This window comes from Oncorhynchus nerka, linkage group LG27, assembly GCF_034236695.1.
Source record: "Oncorhynchus nerka isolate Pitt River linkage group LG27, Oner_Uvic_2.0, whole genome shotgun sequence".
NCBI lineage: Eukaryota > Metazoa > Chordata > Actinopteri > Salmoniformes > Salmonidae > Oncorhynchus > Oncorhynchus nerka.
In genome coordinates this window covers 41607263-41625227 of record NC_088422.1, presented here as the reverse complement: position 1 = coordinate 41625227, position 17965 = coordinate 41607263, and positions in this window count along the sequence as shown.

Genomic DNA, 17965 nt, shown 5'->3' with positions numbered 1-17965 from the left:
GCCCTTTTCTAACCCCTATTTTATATGTCACTCCTCTTTGGCTGTCCTTATATTGAGTAGTTTGTCTTTTGCCTCTCAAAAATGGTAGAGATTCGGTACGATTTATACCAACTGGTAGTGGATCTGGATGAATTAGGAAGATTATTGGTACTATGATGCAGCTTAGGGTCCCCCATATTCCCAAAAACTGCCAACCCTCTCCTGCCCTTCGTCTATCTGCTAGGAACCCCCCATACTCACACTCTAGGAGCACACACAGTAATGAAAGGTCGGGATAGGGGATCTTCGTTAAGGAGGTAACCGCAGAACCCTGTTGGTACTCGGTTCTTCTCCTAACTCTGTATGTGATCAGTACTGTTCGTATGTGTTCCTACCTTTTTGCCGTGGGTAACGTGGTCCCAAGTAGCTCTCTCAGCTATTCTAATGGCAAAGGCAGTTACCAACACAACCTGGTATGGGCCTTTCCAATGGGACTGCTTCCAGTCTTTTCTCCTCAGGGATTGGATCCACACCCAGTCTCCTGGTTGGATTTAATGAATCATCTTCTGTAATTCACCTGTGGGACACAAAAGCTTTGACATACGAGTGTGGTTAACAAACAATCTTCTCATGTGCTCTGCTAAGGTACAGTGGGGCAAAAAAGTATTTTGTCAGCCACCAATTGTGCAAGTTCTCCCACTTAAAAAGATGAGAGAGGCCTGTAATTTTCATTATAGGTACACTTCAACTATGACAGACAAAATGAGAAAAAAAATCCAGAAAATCACATTGTAGGATTTTTTATGAATGTATTTGCAAATTATGGTGGAAAATAAGTATTTGTTCACCTAAAAACAAGCAAGATTTCTGGCTCTCACAGACCTGTAACTTCTCGTTAATAACCTCTTGTGACTAGGGGGCAGTATTTTCATTTTTGGAAAAATAACGTTCACAAAGTAAACAGGATATTTTATCAGGACAAGATTCTAGAATATGCATATAATTGACAGCGTAGGACAGAAAACACTCTAAAGTTTCCAAAACTGTAAAAATATTGTCTGTGAGTATAACAGAACTGATATTGCAGGCGAAAGCCTGAGAAAAATCCAATCCGGAAGTGCCTCATGTTTTGAAAGCTCTGCGTTCCAATGCGCCCCTATTGAGCAGTGAATGGGCTATCAACCAGATTACTTTTTCTACGTATTCCTCAAGGTGTCTACAGCATTGTGACATAGTTTTACGCCTTTATGTTGAAGAATACCCGTAAGCGGCTACATTGTGTAAGTGGTCACCTGATGGCTCTGAGTGATTGTCGCGTAAAATACAGAGTTAGCCATTTTTCCAATCGGTCCTACTGAAAAACCAATTGTCCCGGTGGATATATTATCGAATAGATATTTGAAAAACACATTGAGGATTGATTATAAACAACGTTTGCCATGTTTCTGTCGATATTATGGAGCTAATTTGGAATATTTTTAGGCGTTGTCGTGACCGCAATTTCCGGGCGATTTCTCAGCCAAACGTGAAGGACAAACGGAGCTATTCCGCCTACAAAAATAATATTTTTGGAAAAAAGGAACATTGGCGATCTAACTGGGAGTCTTGTGAGTGAAAACATCCGAAGCTCATCAAAGGTAAACAATTTAATTTGATTGCTTTTCTGATTTTTGTGACCAAGTTACTTGCTGCTAGCTGGACATAATGCTATGCTAGGCTATCGACAAACTTACACAAATGCTTGACTTGCTTTGGCTGTAAAGCATATTTTGAAAATCTGAGATGACAGGGTGATTAACAAAAGGCTAAGCTGTGTCTCAATATATTTCACTTGTGATTTCCATGAATAGGAATATTTTTTAGTAATATTTATGTCCGTTGCGTAATGCTAAGTAGTGTCAGTCGATGATAACGCTCCCGGATCCGGGATGGAGTGTCACTAGAGGTTCTTCTTTAAAACTTCCGGGTTGGAGCGAGCGGTCGCATCTGCACTCGGTCCGCAGGTAGTATTACATTTCATTACATTTCATTATAGTACAACGGTTTGATTTGTCTAATCTTATCAATTTCTTCTTAGCTAGCTACACAGCCGTCTTTGTTTCATAGATAATTGCGTAATTATCGTATTTCGTCGTCCTAACGCAGTCTACACTGCCCTGCAGCTAGCCAGCTAGCTAACGTCCACCGTTAGCTAGTCCACCGTCTACCGATTAGCAGCACAACTATTACACTCAACCGAACGACTTGATTAGTGTAGTGTTAGCTAGCTACATAGTTGTCTTTGCTGTCTTCGTACCCAAGATAATTGTGTAGTTTAGAGTGTGTAGTTTTATGTCGTCCTTAACATAGGAGACTCTGCTAGCTAGCCAACAGCTAGCCAACGTCTACCGAACAGAACTTCTGCACTCAACAATCCGGTCGCATTTCGCTTCGCTCCACAGGTAGTATCACATTTTTCATTTCATTTCATTACAGTACAACGGCTTGATTTGTTTGATCGTAGCTAGCTACATAGCTAGCTACACAGCCGTCTTTGTATCAAAGATAATTGTGTAGTCTAGAGCGACTTCCTAGGTTAGTTAGCCAGCTATTGTCGTTCTTTTAACGCAACGTAACGTAATCAACACTGCTAGCTAGCCAGCTAGCCCCGAATAGCAGCACAGTAGAAACTATTACACTCAACGGAACGACTTGATTAGTGTAGTGTCAACAACGCAGCCAATGCCAACTAGCCTACTTAGTCAACAACGCAGCCTCTGCCAGCTAACCTACTTCAGCAGTACTGTATCATTTTAATCATTTTAGTCAATAAGATTCTTGCTACGTAAGCTTAACTCTCTGAACACTCGTGACGTGTAGTCCACTTGTCATTCCAATCTCCTTTGCATTAGCGTAGCCTCTTGTGTAGCCTGTCAACTATGTGTCTGTCTATCCCTGTTCTCTCCTCTCTGCACAGACCATACAAACGCTCCACACCGCGTGGCCGCGGCCACCCTAATCTGGTGGTCCCAGCGCGCACGACCCACGTGGAGTTCCAGGTCTCCGGTAGCCTCTGGAACTGCCGATCTGCGGCCAACAAGGCAGAGTTCATCTCCGCCTATGTCTCCCTCCAGTCCCTCGACTTCTTGGCACTGACGGAAACATGGATCACCACAGACAACACTGCTACTCCTACTGCTCTCTCTTCGTCCGCCCACGTGTTCTCGCACACCCCGAGAGCTTCTGGTCAGCGGGGTGGTGGCACCGGGATCCTCATCTCTCCCAAGTGGTCATTCTCTCTTTCTCCCCTTACCCATCTGTCTATCGCCTCCTTTGAATTCCATGCTGTCACAGTTACCAGCCCTTTCAAGCTTAACATCCTTATCATTTATCGCCCTCCAGGTTCCCTCGGAGAGTTCATCAATGAGCTTGATGCCTTGATAAGCTCCTTTCCTGAGGACGGCTCACCTCTCACAGTTCTGGGCGACTTTAACCTCCCCACGCCTACCTTTGACTCATTCCTCTCTGCCTCCTTCTTTCCACTCCTCTCCTCTTTTGACCTCACCCTCTCACCTTCCCCCTACTCACAAGGCAGGAAATACGCTCGACCTCATCTTTACTAGATGCTGTTCTTCCACTAACCTCGTTGCAACTCCCCTCCAAGTCTCCGACCACTACCTTGTATCCTTTTCCCTCTCGCTCTCATCCAACACTTCCCACACTGCCCCTACTCGGATGGTATCGCGCCGTCCCAACCTTCGCTCTCTCTCCCCCGCTACTCTCTCCTCTTCCATCCTATCATCTCTTCCCTCTGCTCAAACCTTCTCCAACCTATCTCCTGATTCTGCCTCCTCAACCCTCCTCTCCTCCCTTTCTGCATCCTTTGACTCTCTATGTCCCCTATCCTCCAGGCCGGCTCGGTCCTCCCCTCCCGCTCCGTGGCTCGACGACTCATTGCGAGCTCACAGAACAGGGCTCCGGGCAGCCGAGCGGAAATGGAGGAAAACTCGCCTCCCTGCGGACCTGACATCCTTTCACTCCCTCCTCTCTACATTTTCCTCTTCTCTCTCTGCTGCTAAAGCCACTTTCTACCACTCTAAATTCCAAGCATCTGCCTCTAACCCTAGGAAGCTCTTTGCAACCTTCTCCTCCCTCCTGAATCCTCCTCCCCTCCCCCTCCTCCCTCTCTGCAGATGACTTCGTCAACCATTTTGAAAAGAAGGTCGACGACATCCGATCCTCGTTTGCTAAGTCAAACGACACCGCTGGTTCTGCTCACACTGCCCTACCCTGTGCTCTGACCTCTTTCTCCCCTCTCTCTCCAGATGAAATCTCGCGTCTTGTGACGGCCGGCCGCCCTACAACCTGCCCGCTTGACCCTATCCCCTCCTCTCTTCTCCAGACCATTTCCGGAGACCTCCTCCCTTACCTCACCTCGCTCATCAACTCATCCCTGACCGCTGGCTACGTCCCTTCCGTCTTCAAGAGAGCGAGAGTTGCACCCCTTCTGAAAAAACCTACACTCGATCCCTCCGATGTCAACAACTACAGACCAGTATCCCTTCTTTCTTTTCTCTCCAAAACTCTTGAACGTGCCGTCCTTGGCCAGCTCTCCCGCTATCTCTCTCAGAATGACCTTCTTGATCCAAATCAGTCAGGTTTCAAGACTAGTCATTCAACTGAGACTGCTCTTCTCTGTATCACGGAGGCGCTCCGCACTGCTAAAGCTAACTCTCTCTCCTCTGCTCTCATCCTTCTAGACCTATCGGCTGCCTTCGATACTGTGAACCATCAGATCCTCCTCTCCACCCTCTCCGAGTTGGGCATCTCCGGCGCGGCCCACGCTTGGATTGCGTCCTACCTGACAGGTCGCTCCTACCAGGTGGCGTGGCGAGAATCCGTCTCCACACCACGTGCTCTCACCACTGGTGTCCCCCAGGGCTCTGTTCTAGGCCCTCTCCTATTCTCGCTATACACCAAGTCACTTGGCTCTGTCATAACCTCACATGGTCTCTCCTATCATTGCTATGCAGACGACACACAATTAATCTTCTCCTTTCCCCCTTCTGATGACCAGGTGGCGAATCGCATCTCTGCATGTCTGGCAGACATATCCGTGTGGATGACGGATCACCACCTCAAGCTGAACCTCGGCAAGACGGAACTGCTCTTCCTCCCGGGAAGGACTGCCCGTTCCATGATCTCGCCATCACGGTTGACAACTCCATTGTGTCCTCCTCCCAGAGCGCTAAGAACCTTGGCGTGATCCTGGACAACACCCTGTCGTTCTCAACTAACATCAAGGCGGTGGCCCGTTCCTGTAGGTTCATGCTCTACAACATCCGCAGAGTACGACCCTGCCTCACACAGGAAGCGGCGCAGGTCCTAATCCAGGCACTTGTCATCTCCCGTCTGGATTACTGCAACTCGCTGTTGGCTGGGCTCCCTGCCTGTGCCATTAAACCCCTACAACTCATCCAGAACGCCGCAGCCCGTCTGGTGTTCAACCTTCCCAAGTTCTCTCACGTCACCCCGCTCCTCCGCTCCCTCCACTGGCTTCCAGTTGAAGCTCGCATCCGCTACAAGACCATGGTGCTTGCCTACGGAGCTGTGAGGGGAACGGCACCTCAGTACCTCCAGGCTCTGATCAGGCCCTACACCCAAACAAGGGCACTGCGTTCATCCACCTCTGGCCTGCTCGCCTCCCTACCACTGAGGAAGTACAGTTCCCGCTCAGCCCAGTCAAAACTGTTCGCTGCTCTGGCCCCCAATGGTGGAACAAACTCCCTCACGACGCCAGGACAGCGGAGTCAATCACCACCTTCCGGAGACACCTGAAACCCCACCTCTTTAAGGAATACCTAGGATAGGATAAAGTAATCCCTCTCACCCCCCCTCCCCCTGAAAAGATTTAGATGCACTACTGTTCCACTGGAGGTCATAAGGTGAATGCACCAATTTGTAAGTCGCTCTGGATAAGAGCGTCTGCTAAATGACTTAAATGTAAATGTAAATGTAAGAGGCTCCTCTGTCCTCCACTCGTTACCTGTATTAATGGCATCTGTTTGAACTTGTTATCAGTATAAAAGACACCTGTCCACAACCTCAAACAGTCACACTCCAAACTCCACTATGGCCAAGCCCAAAGAGCTGTCAAAGGACACCAATTGTAGACCTGCACCAGGCTGGGAAGACTGAATCTGCAATAGGTAAGCAGCTTGGTTTGAAGAAATCAACTGTGGGAGCAATTATTAGGAAATGGAAGACATACAAGACCACTGATAATCTCCCTCGATCTGGGGCTCCACGCAAGATCTCACCCCGTGGGGTCAAAATGATCACAAGAACGGTGAGCAAAAATCCCAGAACCACACGGGGGGACCTAGTGAATGACCTGCAGAGAGCTGGGACCAAAGTAACAAAGCCTACCATCAGTAACACACTATGCGGCCAGGGACTCAAATCCTGCAGTGCCAGACGTGTCCCCCTGCTTAACTTCTTGCGTCGAGCAATCCCGTATCCGGGAGCGTAATCATAGCCTCAAGCTCATTACCATAACGCAACGTTAACTATTCATGAAAATCGCAAATGAAATGAAAGAAATATATTCACTCACAAGCTTAGCCTTTTGTTAACAATACTGTCATCTCAGATTTTCAAAATATGCTTTTCAACCATAGCTACACAAGCATTTGTGTAAGAGTATTGATAGCTAGCATAGCATTAAGCCTAGCATTCAGCAGGCAACATTTTCACAAAAACAAGAAAAGCATTCAAATAAAATCATTTACCTTTGAAGAACTTCGAATGTTTTCAATGAGGAGACTCTCAGTTAGATAGCAAATGTTCAGTTTTTCCAAAAAGATGATTTGTGTAGGAGAAATTGCTCTGTTTTGTTCATCACGTTTGGCTAAGAAAAAACCCAGAAAATTCAGTCATTACAACGCCAAACATGGCAAACGTTGTTTAGAATCAATCCTCAAGGTGTTTTTCACATATCTATTCGATGATAAATCATTCGTGGCAGTTTGGTTTCTCCTCTGAAGCAAATGGAAAAATACACGCAGCTGGAGATTACGCAATAATTTCAACGGAGGACACCAAGCGAGCACCTGGTAAATGTAGTCTCTTATGGTCAATCTTCCAATGATATGCCTACAAATACATCACAATACTGCAGACACCTTGGGGAAACGACAGAAAGTGTAAGCTCATTCCTGGCACATTCACAGCCATATAAGGAGACATTGGAACACAGCACCTTCAAAATCTGGGGCATTTCCTGTTTGAAATTTAATCTTGGTTTCAAATCAAATAAAATTTAATTTGTCACATACACATGGTTAGCAGATGTTAATGCGAGTGTAGTGAAATGCTTTCGCCTGTAGCATCAGTTCTGTGGCACTCACAGATAATATCTTTGCAGTTTTGGAAACGTCAGAGTGTTTTCTTTCCAAAGCTGTCAATTATATGCATAGTCGAGCATCTTTTCGTGACAAAATATCTTGTTTAAAACGGGAACGTTTTTTTATCCCAAAATTAAAAGAGCGCCCCCTAAGTTAAGCCATACATGTTGTTACGAATCCCTTTTGGCCCGACAGTCTAGGGGGGATGGTAATGAGACCCGTAACATAACTCATGCAAATTATTATTGTGACAAAGTAAAAGTGTGCACAAAATAACCACGACAACAGAAATCTACCGTCAAACTCTAGGTTTATTTATAAACACACGGTAATGGGGGGAGCAGGAAAAGAGGCTGAGCTGGACCCAAGGAAAGAAACAATAAGTATTCAAAAACACCCCTAAGCTAGACTAGCCTACTTTAACAACAGCTAACTAACTAACCAAAAATACAGTGGGTGGTCCGCCCAGTTCTAACTAGTGTATTTAACAAAGTTCACCTACGGGTAGTGTATGCCCATGGGCGACTTGTCTTGGATTCCCCCTTTTCCCACAAACAAACAAACACCATAACCAAAAACAATACTCACAGGTGATGACAAAGTGCTATGGAGGTGCTCAAACAAAAGAGAGGTTAAGACACAAAGCGAGAGTGAAACACAGAGACCTACAGACATGGCATTTACAGAGAGATTGCTAGAGATTGTGCTAGAGATTGCTCTAGAACAAACAAATGATGGGGTTTTTAAACCATGGGGAAGGAACTGTGATAGGGTAGGAAATAGGAGGAGGTGTGTCTTCTGATTGATGATTGATTGTTGACTGATTGGGGAGTGATGGTTTTCACCTGTGAGGGGAGAAGGAGAGAAAAGACACACACACACAGGATACACACACACACAGGATAATTGTATCCGTAACACATGTCCAGGCCCGTCTGAAGTTTGCTAGAGAGAATTTGGATGATCCAGAAGAAGATTGGGAGAATGTCATATGGTCAGATGAAACCAAAATATAACTTTTTGGTAAAAACTCAACTCGTCGTATTTGGAGTACAAAGAATGCTGAGTTGCATCCAAAGAACACCATACCTACTGTGAAGCATGCGGGTGGAAACATCATGCTTTGGGGCTGTTTTTATGCAAAGGGACCAGGACGACTGATTCGTGTAAAGGAAAGAATGAATGGGGCCATGTATAGTGAGATTTTGAGTGAAAACCTCCTTCCATCAGCAAGGGCATTGAAGATGAAACGTGGCTGGGTCTTTCAGCATTACAATGATCCCAAAAACACCGTCCGGGCAATGAAGGAGTGGCTTCGTAAGAAGCATTTCAAGGTCCTGGAGTGGCCTAGCCAGTCTCCAGATCTCAACCCCATAGAAAATCTTTGGAGGGAGTTGAAAGTCCGTGTTGCCCAGCCACAGCCCCAAAACATCACTGCTCTAGAGGAGATCTGCATGGAGGAATGGGCCAAAATACCAGCAACAGTGTGTGAAAACCTTGTGAAAACTTACAGAAAACGTTTGACCTCTGTCATTGCCAACAAAGGGTATATAACAAAGTATTGAGATAAACTTTAGTTATTGACCAAATACTTATTTTCCACCATAATTTGCAAATAAATTCATTAAAAATCCTACAATGTGATTTTCTGGATTTTTTTTCTCATTTTGTCTGTCATAGTTGAAGTGTACCTATGATGAAAATTACAGGCCTCTCTCATCTTTTTAAGTGGGAGAACTTGCACAATTGGTGGCTGACTAAATACTTTTGGTCTACCAACCAAACGGTCCAAACACTTTCTTTTTTTATCTGGAGTTACCCTAATTGTCATTAATACTATTGGTAAACATTGTACCCAATTTCTACCTGTGCTCATGTGTGTTTTCCTTAATCGTACTTTAATCTTATCATTTATGTGTTCAATCAATCCTGCCGATCGCGGGTGATATGAACATTGTTTCTTTTCCTATTTAATGTTCAATTTCTGCCCTATACTATCTTTTACCTGATTAGCAAAATTGTAATCTGTCTAAAGAGATAGTTTCTAGTAAACCAAATATAGGGATAATATCTTGACATAATGCTTTAGCTACCGGTAATCCTGTCTGCCAATTAAGTTGGGAACGCTTCTACCCATTTTAATATATTTATCTATTATTGTTAAACACCGCTTCTTTCCCTCACTTTCGGGATAGTTCAATGAAGTCCATTTCCAATTGTTGGAATGGATATTCTACCTGGGAGTATTCCCCCAGTGGTGTACTTACTCTACCTTGATGATTATCCTGTGCACAAATAACTTCACGTAAACTTTTTTTAAAGTAGTTCTCCCATAGGCCACAAAGTGTTTCCTAACCTTCTCTACCATCCCCCCTGTTGACACATGGCTCCCCCATATTGCCGCATATCTAAACAGTGACTTTGGTAAGATTGGTAGACAGAAAAATAGGTATTTTCTGTTTTCAATTGATTAAGCAACGTGTGTGGGTCTGGTACACTTGGAGCTCTAAGTATTACACTTGGATTCACTCTTTGTAAATTACTGCGGGCTGCTTTCTTTACAGGGAATATTGGAGAATTGCACTGTGCTTAATCTCCTTCTCTAATTACACCCCCCTCTACCAATTCTTCAAAGGTGGGAGTAATCCCTTTTATGGCCTCGGGCTTTCTGTGGGGGTGACGGCCACATTCAACAGTGTCATTGTATCTCTTCCCAACAGATTAACTGGACATAACCTGGAGATAAGGACTGGAATACATGCCTGCCCTCCCGACTTCTCATGTTTTAGAACCAATGGAGCAGACAGTCTTTCAACAAACCTGATGTCCAGATGCTGAACGGACCAAAATCTTTTCCCCATTTATTCTTACTCCTTCAGGCTTAAAATATGTCCTAAATACTTAACATAGGTTTACCATAATTAAAACGTACTCTTGCTAACTTTATAACCTTATTCAACAAAAAAATATGATAATACTATAATATCAATTTTACAGCCTTGTTGTGTTAAATTTCACACAAAAATATCATCTACATACAACAACAGCTAATTGCCTAAGGGAAAATAAAACTTACCTAGGTTACTAAACATTACTTAAGCCGAAATAGTGGGAGTTTCAAAATAACCTTATAACAATCTTTTATAACCCCACCTTCGCCCCAAAAATATAAATCCAAACCTCAAAGGATCGTATCCTCCCCCATTTTTAAAACACAACTCTCCATGAGAGTAATGTATTTTAAAAAAACTACTACTGGTCAAAAGATAAAACAAATTTCAAATAACATATTCAAATTAAAATCTCTACTCTGAAAACCTTCACAAATAAAAATTATTGTACCCTTATGGTCATAGGAATATAGTCATAAGGAAGCCTATGCTTAGTCTTTATTTTCTTTGTCCAAATTACAAATACGTCTAAGAACTTCAAACTTCATCATAATTATCAATTTCACGAATTACTGTCAGAGTTTACTAGGAGTGGTGTGTTGGAGTCAGGCGCAGAGAGCAGAGGGTTCGGTAATCGTAATATTTATTCTCCGGCACAAAACAGTCACGCCCAAACACAGGACAAAGCAGGCCGGAGAAAACAAACACGCAAAAACATCCACAACCAACAGAGTAACAATCCCGCACAAACCTAGGCGGACCTAACAGGCTTAAATAGACATAAATCAAGAAACGGAACAGGGAACAGGTGCAACCAATAAGACAAAACGAAACAAAAAGGAAAAAAGGACCGGTGGCGGCTAGTAGACCAGCGATGCCGAGCGCCGCATGAACAGGCAGGGGAGCCACCTTCGGTGGGAGTCGTGACAACTACCTTGAAATCAGTATTACAAATTACCTTAAATTCTTTATCCAAATGGCTTTCCAATGGAAGTCAGGATAGAGGTCATAGGTCATACAAACCCTTCAAAGAAGTGTTTCTTACTATATTAGATCAATTAAAGAAAAATAGTCTAACATTTCCTACATGTTGTATCCCAGGTTCCCAGAACATTCCTCTATCAAAATAATTCATGTGTTTAATTAAAACTCAGAAAATAAAAACTTATAAAATTCCATGTGTGTGCGTGCCCCTTTAAGAAACCTTGGCACTAAGACAAAAAGAAAACTCACCAAAACCAAAAGAAATAGTACACACAAATCAAACATAGTATTTTAAAAACACCAACAAATAGTTATACACTATGTGTTGCAAACCCTAAGGTAAAAACAAACAGAAACTTGCAAGGCCTTTTCGATTTGGTAGTTTACGGCCTCAATCTCACTCACTCTCCCCAAGATTATAGCCCCAGGAAACTTTCCAAAGAGAGACAATGAAACCCCCATTTTCCAAGAAAAAAACACAAAACACTTTGTCAGCACTCATTATACTACACCGATACAGAAACCCAAAAATTAACTACAAATGAAAACTGATAACAATGATAATTCCACTGTACTCCCTCAAATCATTAATCATTAGTTTTAATCTACATCAATGTATATGTATGCTTAATTGAACATGCGCTACCCTTAGATACAATTATCCTGGCATCATTACTAGGCCAATGTCCAACAAATATGTGATAGCTTTTTCTCTATATTTTGTTCCTGTTACCCCACTAAATGTAGCATTTATTTTTCTGTCCTAAATGTAGTACATTTCTCAGCGTAAGGAATCAGTGATATTTAATCCCAGGCATTTAATAAAAGTGTAGACGTCTCCTTGAACATACATACTTTAGGTGACTTCCATCCGTCCCGGAAGAAAGAATCCTACTCAAACACATCAGATAATACAATGTTTAATTAAGTGAAATCAACACCTAAAATAAATGAATGGACAGTAAACAATAAACAAACCCATAACCCCTTTCCAGCTGTCTAATCATCTCAACCTGTTGCATAAATTTAGTAAAAACAAACCTGTTGTTTAAAACCTCTTTGGGATAGGGGGCAGCATTTTCACTTTTGGATAAATAGCATGCCCAATTTCAACTTCCTGCTACTCATGCCAAGAATATAAGATATGCATATTATTAGTAGATTTGGATAGAAACTGTTTGAATCATGTCTGTGAGTATAACAGAATTTATGTAGCAGGCAAAACCCAGAGGACTAACCATTCAGAATTATGTCTGTTCAATGAGTTCTCATGGGGAAACGATATTTATTAGGCACTTGTTTGCAGTTCCTACCGCTTCCACTGGATGTCACCAGTCTTTGGAATTTGGTTGATGTTATTCCTTTGTGCAATGAAGAAGTACGGCCATCTTGGAAAAGGGTAACACTGTTGAGAGTTGGGCAAGACTTGAAAAGTAGCGTTAGTTTGTGATCCTCCTGTATTGAAAACAGATAGACCCGTCTTCAATTTGAACGATTATTAACAAATCTAAAACCTTTAAAAAGTTGGTGCTGTCTCATCTCCATATCTCTGTCTCTCTCTTTCTCTCTGCTCTTGCTCACGTTTCTTGTTCTCTCTGTCTCGGTACCATAATTCTTTCTCCATTTCAGACCATAATATACACTCCTCTTATCTTGAGATTCCATATATCTCGCATCCCCGGTGAATTCCGGGACCTCCTTTGAGGATTTACCACCCATGTTATTCAATTACTTTCCTTGTTATTATGCTTATTCTCACAATTTATGTGTGTGTTTCTATGATCTGTTATTATTCTTAATCTCACAATTTATATGTATGTGCTTTGACTTTCCATGTGTGTTCTTTCTACTGTTATTATCCTTAACCTATGTGTGTGTACTTTTACTTTCTATGTTGATAAACACCTCCTGTTGATATCTCCTAGGATCGTAGAATAATTATTTGTATGACTTTTGATAGATTATTAGGTCTCACACGTATACAACAATAAGCTATTTCCCAGGGGTTGTAAGGCCCTGGTTAACAGCCTATGTGACTTTCGACTGATTAATATATCTATCTCACACGCAAGTAATTATCTTCTTATCCTCGTTGAAAACTTTCTATGTGTGTGCTTTTCACTTTCTTACTCAATTACTATAGTTTTTTTCTAATGTGTATTCTCACAATCTATGGGTGTACTCTCATTCTCCTGTGTGGTATAACTATCCACATTGAAAACTTATTTAAAGAGGCGATCAACAGATAATTATGTCTCACACGTATACAACTATAAGCTATTTTCCAGGGGTTGTAAAGACCTGGTCAACAGCCTCTTTTTTCATTGTTTGTTATGCCTTTTGACTTTAATAATTTATCATATCTCACACCTTCTATATTATGTTTTCCGTCTAATATACTTTTGACCAAGACTCAATTAGGTCTCAATATTAGCTAGTTTACTTACTTAATCTATTTTGTTAATGGCCTCAACTACCCTGAGTCATTTCGGACCCAAACTTACTTACTCGAAATGTCTTACTGTGATCTGTAACCCAGTGCCGCCAACACCAACAAAAATAATTTTGACTTTCTCTACATTAGATTATATGGACGGTATACCCGATACAAATCTTACTTACTGTTAGTTTTACAGTTAAAATCCTACCTCACATTTCTCTTGACCACTGCTTTATAGGAATTTAATCCAGTCCATTCTAAGTCAATTTTTAGTAAATTTAGAATTTAACCCGAAACGAATGAATGAAGATTACTGACCTTATCTTGCAGCTGAGAATTCAATGTAGGTTGGATCTCGTCACCGTCTCTGTCGCGTACCAGTTTGCACCGGCCTGAAATGGACCCTCAATTTCAGAGGTCAGGTATTTGTCTTACGGATCCTTGATCCACCCTTGCACGGTTTTGGTGTCCCATGGGACGACACAAAAAGGTATTGAGATCCGGCTCGAAGGAACAAGTTGTCACGAGAATTTTTTATCCTAATGTTCTAACTGAACTATTTTATAGCTTTGACCAATTCCCCCTAGGTTGTAAAGCTAGGGTTAATAAGAATTATTGTTCCCCAAAGCAGAGCCAGTCTTTTACACACACACACACACACACACACACACACACACACACACATTTACATTTACATTTAAGTCATTTAGCAGACGCTCTTATCCAGAGCGACTTACAAATTGGTGCATTCACCTTATGACCTCCAGTGGAACAGTAGTGCATCTAAATATTTTCAGGGGGAGGGGGGGTGAGAGGGATTACTTTATCCTATCCTAGGTATTCCTTAAAGAGGTGGGGTTTCAGGTGTCTCCGGAAGGTGGTGATTGACTCCGCTGTCCTGGCGTCGTGAGGGAGTTTGTTCCACCATTGGGGGGCCAGAGCAGCGAACAGTTTTGACTGGGCTGAGCGGGAACTGTACTTCCTCAGTGGTAGGGAGGCGAGCAGGCCAGAGGTGGATGAACGCAGTGCCCTTGTTTGGGTGTAGGGCCTGATCAGAGCCTGGAGGTACTGAGGTGCCGTTCCCCTCACAGCTCCGTAGGCAAGCACCATGGTCTTGTAGCGGATGCGAGCTTCAACTGGAAGCCAGTGGAGGGAGCGGAGGAGCGGGGTGACGTGAGAGAACTTGGGAAGGTTGAACACCAGACGGGCTGCGGCGTTCTGGATGAGTTGTAGGGGTTTAATGGCACAGGCAGGGAGCCCAGCCAACAGCGAGTTGCAGTAATCCAGACGGGAGATGACAAGTGCCTGGATTAGGACCTGCGCCGCTTCCTGTGTGAGGCAGGGTCGTACTCTGCGGATGTTGTAGAGCATGAACCTACAGGAACGGGCCACCGCCTTGATGTTAGTTGAGAACGACAGGGTGTTGTCCAGGATCACGCCAAGGTTCTTAGCGCTCTGGGAGGAGGACACAATGGAGTTGTCAACCGTGATGGCGAGATCATGGAACGGGCAGTCCTTCCCCGGGAGGAAGAGCAGTTCCGTCTTGCCGAGGTTCAGCTTGAGGTGGTGATCCGTCATCCACACGGATATGTCTGCCAGACATGCAGAGATGCGATTCGCCACCTGGTCATCAGAAGGGGGAAAGGAGAAGACACACACACACACACACACACACACACACACACACACACACACACACACACACACACACACACCCTCAGGCAACAAACAGTCTTTCCCACTGACCACAGAATAGAGAAAGAACTATCAATCTTGTCACATTCTTCACGTCTTTCACTTCTCCTCGCCCCATTGGGGCCTCCTGGTTGTAAAACCTCTAACGGTTTCTTGTTATCTGTTTTACAACTTCACCCTGCTTGTATAGCTACAAAAGAATACAATGCCCTAGTTCTAGAATTCTAACAGAGCTACACACATTCTCAGATTATATTCTTATGATTCTAACACATTTCACACAGTTATATAATTTTGGGTGGAATCCTTTAGTCATTACCTTTAAACGTTCAAATTATTATATCATAGTCAAGTCATGTTAAACACTTATTGCACACAGAGTGAGTTCTGCACTTATTTAGGTTTGCCATAACAAAGGGGTTGAATACTTATTGACTTAAGATATTTCAGCTTTTCATTTGTATGAATTTTAAAAAATGTCTAAAAACCTAATTCCACCTCTAGCATGTTTAACCTCTCTAGGGTATGTGGGACACTAAGCCACCTGGCCAACATCCAGTGACATTACAGAGCGCATTAGTTTAAAGATTTACATTAGTTTAAAGAGGAAATCCAACCATAGTGTCAGATTTAAAAAATGCTTTACGGTGAAAGTATACAATTATTTGAAAACATAGCCCAGCAGACAAATCATTACAAACAGTAACCAGTCAAGTAGAAGAGTTACACAAGTCAGAAATAGAGATAAAATTAATCACTTACCTTTGATGATCTTCATATGCTTGCACTCAGAAGACATTCATCTATTCTAATTTTACTGCTTGCATCAGTTTCTTGATGTGGAAAAGAGTTCCATGTACTCATGGCTCCATGTCGTACTGTGCACCTCCCATAGTCTGTTCTGGACTTGGGGACCGTGAAGAGACCTCTAGTGGCACGTCTTGTGGGGTATGCATGGGTGTCCGAGCTGTGTGCCAGTAGTTCAAACAGACATCTCAGTGCAGTCAACATGTCAATACATCTCACAAATGCAAGTAGTGATGAAGTCAATCTCTCCTCCACTTTGAGCCAGGAGAGATTGACGTGCATATTAATTCAAGTTAGCTCTCTGTGTACATCCCAGGGCCAGCCGTGATGCCTTGTTCTGAGCTAATTGCAATTTTCCTAAGTCCCTCTTTGTGGCACCTGAGCACACGACTGAACTATAGTCCAGGTGCGAGAAAACTAGGTCCTGTAGGACCTGCCTTGTTGATAGTGCTGCTAAGAAGGCAGAGCAGCGCTTTATAATGGACAGACTTCTCCCCATCTTAGCTACTGTTGTATCAATATGTTTTAACCATGACAGTTTACAATCCAGGGTTACTCCAAGCAGTTAAGTCACCTCAACTTGCTACATTTCCACATTATTCATTACAAGATTTAGTTAAGGTTTAGGGTTTAGTGAAATATTTGTCCCATATACAATGCTCATAGTTTTTTAAATATTTAGGTCTAATTTATTCCCTTCCATTAATGAACACCTTCTGTGTTCTGTTAGACAGGTAACTCTTTATTTTCACAATATAGCAGGGGGTGTAAAGCCATGACACATACGCAGACTATGATCGATAATGTCAATAGCTGCACTGAAGTCTAACAAAACAACCCCCCCAATCTTTTGAATCATCAATTTCTCTCAGCCAATCATCAGTCATTTGTGTATGTACTGTGCTTGTTGAGTGTCCTTCCCTATAAACATGCTGAAAGTCTGTTGTCAATTTGTTTACTGTAAAATAGCATTGTATCTGGTCAAACACCATTTTCCCCAAAAGTTTACTAAGGGTTGGTAACAGGATGATTGGTTGCCCATTTGAGCCAGTAAAGGGGGCATTACTATTCTTAGGCTTATGTAGTGGAATGACTTTTGCTTCCCTCCAGGCCTGAGGGCACACACTTTCTAGTAGGCTTAAATTACTATTCTTAGGCCTATGTAGCGGAATGACTTTTGCTTCCCTCCAGGCCTGAGGGCACACACTTTCTAGTAGGCTTAAATTGAAGATATGGCAAATAGGAGTGGTAATATCATCCGCTATTTTCCTCAGTCATCTTCCATGCAAGTTGTCAGACCCCAGTGGCTTGTACAGTACATGTAACAATAAAGAAAAAGCTGTAAAAACAAAGTTATTTGTGTCCAACAAAAACTATGTAATATAGATATTCCTAGGCTAACAATGAACTGCGCTCAATTAAAATAATGAAATCATCTGACGGGTAGTACTGTGTAGCTAGTAAGAGCTGTGCAGATGTAAGATAATGTGGCTCATCGGATCAATACTAGTGACTTAGTGTAACTACCATAAATCACAATAAATATAATTGAATCCAAATGCAATAATATTGTCAGACTCGACAATCTGCATGGGTAAATAGAGTAATATCATTTCATGCTGCTGTTTGTTTTTCTCTAAGATGGTGTTGCCTGCGCTAGGATCCACTTGTATGTTCCTCTTGTGAGTAAGGATTGGGAAGTAAGAGGAGAGGAGCGAGAGAAAGGAGAGCCTGCCTAGAGGCTAGATGCTGGATGATCAGAGCTGGGAGGGAGTGTGGAGGTT